The 6,842-nt window shown below is 47.6% G+C and overlaps 1 protein-coding gene across 2 annotated transcripts in view; it reads left to right on the top strand.

The window, feature by feature from the left end:
• Positions 1-499: 499 nt before the first annotated feature.
• The window catches only part of VANGL1 (VANGL planar cell polarity protein 1), a 76,542-nt gene continuing 70,199 nt past the window's right edge, over positions 500-6,842 (top strand). For both annotated transcript variants that reach the window (XM_021002518.2, XM_021002509.2), the window contains exon 1: positions 500-586. The gene's annotated coding sequence lies outside the window, so the exon portion shown is untranslated. The remainder of the gene's footprint in view (positions 587-6,842) is intronic.

Below are 6,842 nucleotides of genomic sequence, written 5' to 3'. Positions count from 1 at the left end.
CTAGGCACTCTGCAGTGCTGGGGGTGGGACTAAGCGGACAAAACAAAAATCTGTGCCTGTCCTCCAGGTGCTTCCATTCCACACCTCGGATACAGTGTGGGCAGAGTGCAGAGGAAGTAGGGGATAAGTGGCGCCGGGCTGGCGGTTTTCCAGGTGTTCCAGCTTGCTGGGAGTGGGTGCCGGGGTAAGGCAGGGGGCTCCGCGTGTGCGGGGTCTGTGCCTGGGTGGCGTGCGTTGGGGGGGAGCCCGGGACTCCGCCCCAGTGCCTGCAGGTGGGCAGGGCAGGGCAGGGCAGGGCTGCGCGGCGCAGAGCTGCGCTGAGCTGCGCTGGCTGCGCTCCCGGCGGCTTCTTGGCTTCTGGCCGCGCCGGGCTCGGCTCGGGATCTCGCTCGCTCACTCTCTCGGCGGCGGGGCTGGGCTCTGGGCTGCGGGGCGGTGCCGGGACAGGAAGCGGAAAGCAGCAGCGGAGCGGCGGCGGCGGGGCTGCGCGGAGCCTCTGCACGGAGCCCAGCGCAGGCCGCAGAGCCGGGGGGCTGCTGGGCGCCGACACCCCGCGCCGGGGTCGTCCGCACCCGCTGGGACCCAGGTGAGCCCCGGGGAAGGCCGAGAGGGACTGGGCCCGGAAACTGAACCTCCGGCAGCGCCTGGGAGCGGACCTCCCGGGGGAGACGCCCCCCACTCGGGGACCCCGCATCTCCCCGCAGCGCCCCTCCGTCCCCAGGACTGCGCTCCCGCCCTGTACCCGGGCTCGGGCCCCTATTCCCTCCTCTTCCAGCCAGGGACCCCTCCCATCCCTGCTGGCTAGCGGACCCCGCCCCATTTCTCTCTTTCCCTGACCCTGGGAACCCCGCTTCCCTCCAGTCTCCCAATAGATATATCCTGCTTTCCCGCCGCACCCTTCTCCCTGACTCCGCAGCCTCACATCTGTACGTGGTGCGAAGATGCCCTTCCTAGCCCCAGGACGCCCCTCTTCGTTCTCCCTTCCCACGTCCCTTATCTTGGGGGGGGGGTGTTGCGGGAAGGTCTACTCTGGAGCGCAATTTTCGGGGCGCCCGTAGCTTAGCGAAACAAGAGCCTGCTTCACGTCCTTGGCCACATCCCAAGCGGTTTATCCGCTGCAGCGGGTCCCAGGGAGGCCCTGGGTGGCCGGCCAAAGATTGGACTTGGCCGCATTAGGGCCGGCTCTCGACCTCCAAGAAGAGGGGAACAAAGATTCCCATGGCTTTCCCAGCTAGCGATGAGCCTAGTTTAGAGCATCAGCTGGTGACCCCGGAGCTGCCCAGTCTGAGGCTGGGGGGGTTGCTTATTTTCACACCTCTCTTATATAACTAAGCCAGCCCTGAAGGCCCAGCCGGCGGAGCCCCGCTGCGCTTCAGGGAGCAACAGGCAGGTAGGAGTTTACTTTTAAAAAACGCCGGGGTGGAGCAGAAATAGGCTGGCGCAGCGCTGAAACCCCTCTTAGGAGAACTCCAGATACACGCTGGGACAGAGTCAGCCGCAGGACAGGACCTCATTTCCTCCCCGAGCCTTTGAACTGCTACAAGAAACGAGGCTAGTAAAAGAAGTGTAAAGAAAGCATTATAAAATTTTAAACGCGTTGGTTCGGGGAGACTAGAGCTCCCTAAGAAATAGGGCCTGCCTGTCCTGGAATCCTACCCTGCTGCCTTCCCCTCCTCAACCTTCCCCCCCACCCCCGTATATATGTGTGTGTGTGTGTGTGTGTGTGTGTGTGTGTGTGTGTGTGTGTGTGTTTTGCTCGTGGGCAGTTTTTTTCAAGTTTGCCCCTGGTGTCCCCAACACTTAGCACAATGGCTTTTGCGTAGTAGGCGCTTACGTGTTTGTTGAATCGAATTAATTCATTGCTTGCGTTACGCTTCTGCAAAGTAGGCAGAACCCTTACTTAATGAAAGTGTTAGTTGGTACATTTAGCCTCTAGTTGGAAGGGGTTAGTTAGCATTTATATTATGGCGGGTTTTTTTTTTTGTTGCTAACTGCCTGAGAAGGACAGTGGGAAATGCCTGTATGTTTTTATCTACTCTTTTGAAAGCAAGTAAGGTGTAAAGAATCTGGTGTTTTCACTGACATGTTTTTAAATTTTGCAGGGGCTGCTGAAAAATATTATAACTTGTGTCACTAATCAACAATGCTAATTAGCATTCTCTTTCCAAAGGGTGGGTTGTTTGATTACATGTCTCCTAAGAGTCTTTAAGTGAGATGGCAGAAACTGTCTGAATCTAGGGAGGCATAATTAGCCATTTTATGTAACCACTAATTAGAGTTTTTAGGGTTGAATTAAGTCAGTGTGATATAGTTGGGGCTTTGATTTGTGGGAGGAAAGTTGTTTTACAGTTCAAAGAAACAACACACTCTAATCCGTGTCTATAGCCTTCCCAGATTTGGGGTGCTACTCAATGTAATTAGAAAATGATGTAGAAAGTGTTTCCCTGGGATCATGGGGGACCAGTGTGTTGATTTTTAATTTGAAAGTAAAATGTGGTAAGAGTTTTTGTGAGTGCCACATTTGGAGACGTCATTTGTCAACCACTATACTCAGCCCTGAAGCATAAGGATAGTAGCAGTATGATACATTTAAATTCTGGACCCCTAAAGAAAAAAAAATTAAAAGTAGTCTTGTCTGTTGCAGAATAAAAAGCTTAGTAGAATAGGCTCCTGTTGGTCCCGTCCCCCCATGTCCCTTATAACTGAGGGACTATTGGGCCACATTTGTACCTGGGGGCAGGAGATGAAATTGAAGAATGGATAGATGATGATTTTGAAGAATTTATGACTTGCTATCTATCCACCTGTTAGTCAAGAGGCTTCTCCTGTGAGTGCTGTATTGCTGTAGAATTTCTAATGAAACTAATTGAATTAGGCCGGTGAAAGTGCCATTTCCGGGATGGTTGCATTTAGGGTGAGGGGGAAGGGGACAGACCAGCTGCCCTCAAGAGCAGCTTTGGCTTTCTGGGGATGGCCTCTATCAGAGGTCTCCTCTTCACTAGCTGGAATGTGTTACTAAGGGTGCATGTACATTTCTCTGCCGTGGGTTTCAATTCTTGTCATCATTATCAGCTCTTACTACGCTGAGCCTTCACTGTGTCAGACACCCTAGGGAGTTTGCTACAAAAGAAGTAGACTTGGAAGAAGAGGGGGAGGGGAAATAGGAGGCATGGAAGAAGTGGGGGAGGGAGAGGACACACCTGAATAAAAATCATCCTACAGATAAAAATAATACTACCCAAAATACAAAAATAGATTCGTAACCACTTACAGCTGTTCAAACACATGTACACCAATGATAAAGGTGTTGTAAAGGGGATTAGAGTGAGTGGACCCTAGAGAGATTTCATCTGGTGAGGGAGCTGAAATCTATATTTCAATGGAGGTGGAAGAAGCCTGCCATTTCCTTTACATGTGACCAGTGGCAGAGAAGCCTTCATTTGAGAATGGTTACAGAGAAGCAACTTGGATTCTTGAATATACAATAAACATTGTGAAACACTGTCGCTGCTAAACTAGAGGGGACAAGCCCTGTGGTAGGGCAGAAAAAGCTTTGAGTTTGCAGTCAAGCCTGGGGTTCAAATCCACATTCTCTTGGTAAGGAAGTAGAGAAATCATTTTGCCTCTTGCCTCTCAGGACCTCAATTTCTCATCTCTAAAAATGAAAGGATTGGATATTATTATCCATAATATCTTTTCCAATCCTAGGTTTTATGAGTTGTTCATATGCTGTAGACCACTGGTCTGGCAAAATTCATGGAGATCCTTGCCATACATTCTCTCTTAATGATTCTTTGCCAACATATACATTCATATGTGTCTTTTCCCCCAGTTTCTGTCTCCCTTCTCCCTCCTCTCTCTCATCTTTCCCCCCCTCCTCCATGATTCATCATCCTATTTGTCAATCTTTAAAATTGCATAGTGAGGGGGCAGCTAGGTGACACAGTGGATAGAGCACTGGTCCTGAAATCAGGAGGACCTGAGCTCAAATCCGGCCTCAGACCAAACATTTCACACTTGCTGTGTGACCCTAGGCAAGTCACTTAACCCCAATTGCCTAAAAAAAAAACTGCATAGTGGTAGATGATACTCCCTAAGGAAACATATATGTTTCTGCCACTATCACGAGGGAGGTTAATTAACCTCCTGAAGCCTCAGAAGCAACTCAGTAGTTCAGTGGATTGAGTGCTGGACTTGGGGTCAAGGAGTTGTTATTTAGTTGTGTCTGACTCTTTGTGATTCTGTTTGGGGGTTTCTTCATTTGGGGTTTCCTTCTCCAGCTCATTTGACAGATGAGGAAAGTGAGGCAAACACAGTTACGTGACTTGCTCAGGGTCACACAGCTAATGTCTGAAGACATATTTGAACTAAGGAAAATGAATCTTCCTGACTCTAAGCCCAGTGCTCTAAACAGTGAGCCACCTAATCTACTCTCATCCCTTGCTACTTCTGTGACTCTGGGTAAGTCACTTAACCTCTGTTGGCCTCAGTCTCCTTATCTATCAAATGAGGATAATAATAACACCTATCTCCAGGACTCTTGTGAGGATCAAATGAGAAATTCTAAGTAAAGTTAGCATTAACGTGCTATATAAATGCTAGTAGTAGTCTTATTTTGGGGCAGGTAGGTGGCTCAGTAAATGGAGCTCTGGGCCTGGAGTCAGGAAGACCTGAGTTTAAATCTGGGTTCGCTTACTAGCTGTGTGACCCTGGACAAGTCACTTAACCTCCCTTTGCCTTAATCCACTGGAGAATGAAATGGCAAGCCACTCCAATATCCTTGCCAAGAAAACCCCATGGACAATATTGGCATGCTGTGGTCCGTGGGGTCACATTGGATGCAATGGAATGAAAACAAACAGCAGATTATCCATCTGTAAAATGAGTGGATGGACAGAATGGTTCTTAAAGTCCCTTTAATGTGTGAGGTATTAGCAAAGTTCTGTGCACGTTGTACCCACAGCCTCCCTAACTACAGTTGTCCTCTGGTTTACCAGATCCGTGTTTTGGGCTATAAAGCTAATGTAAAACAAATTCTTTTAGATGGCCAGTGGTAAAATAATCATAATTATTATAATGACAAAATGGCAAAATGATTATAAAATTGAAGATGTATTCCCATAGAAAAGATTGTTTTTGCTCCAAGACGTAAGGAACAGCCACAAAATACAGCTCACTTTTTCCAATCCTGTGTTTAAGGGAGAATCCTCCCATCTGGTCTGGTGGTGGATATGTGGTTTCATTGGGGTGGGTATACCTTCCACAGATGTACAGGAAGATGGCTGAACCCCTCATTTTACAGATAAGGATTTTGAGGCCTAGAAAGGTAAAGGGCTTTAAGATCCCACAGTTGATAAGGAAGACAGGGCCAAAGCGTCTATTCTTTCTGCTACCCAGTACAGCCTTTCCAGATCATCATTTTCTCTCTTCCTTCTCTTCTACCCTTCTTAGCAGCTCCATTCTACAAATCTTCATTAGTGCATCCACCCAGTAGTACTCCATTGACTTCATTTTTTTAATCTCTCAGATACCAGTGAAGTACCTGGACTGTCCTTCCTTTGTCTTATGCTTACTTTTCTAGTAGTTTTTCAGTTGTTTCAGTCATGTCTGACTCTTCCTAACCCCATTTGGGGTTCTCCTGGCAAAGATACTGGAGAGATGTGCCATTTCCTTTTCCAGTTCATTTTACAGATGAGGAAACTGAGGCAAACAGGGTTAAGCAACTTGCCCAGGGTCACACAGCTAGGAAGTATCTGAGGCTGGATTTGAACTCAGGTCTTCCTGACTCCAGACTTGATACTCCATCTGTTGTGCCACCAATTCTGCCTTTTCTAGCAGTAGATCTCTTCAATAATGTATTGTGTTAAAGGGAATCAGACTTTGGGCAACATGGGTGGGGAAAATAAGATTTGAAGGTCAGGGGGAAGCCAGCCTTTTACATCATTTATAATGTGTAAATAATTGGTGGCTTATTACTACTGATTTATGCCCATTAATGTTCTTTCCATTGGCCTTTGAGTTGTTTTTAATTTTGATTGTTCTGAGATTGTAGTCTTCTTTGATCCACAGCCATGTAGCCTCACTGAGGGAATGTTGGTATTAAAGAGCTGGACTTTTGCATGTATCCCACAGTTTGGGATTGTTGAAAACACAGTCTCCCAAATACAATGTAGCTCTCCTCTTATTTCTACACAATTCTGGGCTTGGTTCACTGTAGACAGGTAGCAACTGTGTATATACAGCTAGAGTTGGAAAGGGCCCTCAGAGGCCATCTGATGCAGCTTCCTTATTTTACAGGTGTGAAAACGGAGGCCCGCAGAGGTTAAGTGACTCGTAAGGATCACATAAATAATAAGAGGCAGGGGTGAGATTTGACCTTGGGTCATCTGATTGCAAATCTAGTGCTTTTTCCACTGTATGATGATTTGTGCTCTTTTGATGTGGTAATGACCTTGGATTCTTAAAGACTATGCCCCGAGAAGGTCTGTTGCGCAGAAAAGGCTTTAAGTATGACCCCAGGACTAGACTCCATGTTTTGACAGACCAGCCTAGCTCAGTTTGGAGGGGCTTACCACAGGTAGAATGGTTATGTGTTCCTTCCAGTGTTTGGACAGACTCCTTGCCTAGCAACATGTCATACCATAGACTGGGCCATTTGTATTTTTCGTCTGCTTCATTACAAGCACTAATGGTGGAAAGGAAAATGTCTTTTGAGTTTCTGTGGATTTCATTAAAGAGGTATCATTGTGTCCTGCGGCTCAATACAGCTTGTACAAAATCATCTGTGATTAGGAGCATTTGGAGAGCTTCCACATGAATAGGGCTTGGACTTTGCTCAGGGC

Source organism: Phascolarctos cinereus, unplaced genomic scaffold (assembly GCF_003287225.1).
Source record: "Phascolarctos cinereus isolate Bilbo 61053 unplaced genomic scaffold, phaCin_HiC Scaffold_5;HRSCAF=322, whole genome shotgun sequence".
Taxonomy (NCBI): Eukaryota; Metazoa; Chordata; class Mammalia; order Diprotodontia; family Phascolarctidae; genus Phascolarctos; species Phascolarctos cinereus.
Note: the sequence above shows the minus strand (reverse complement) of the source record. Positions and strands in the feature narration are given on the sequence as shown.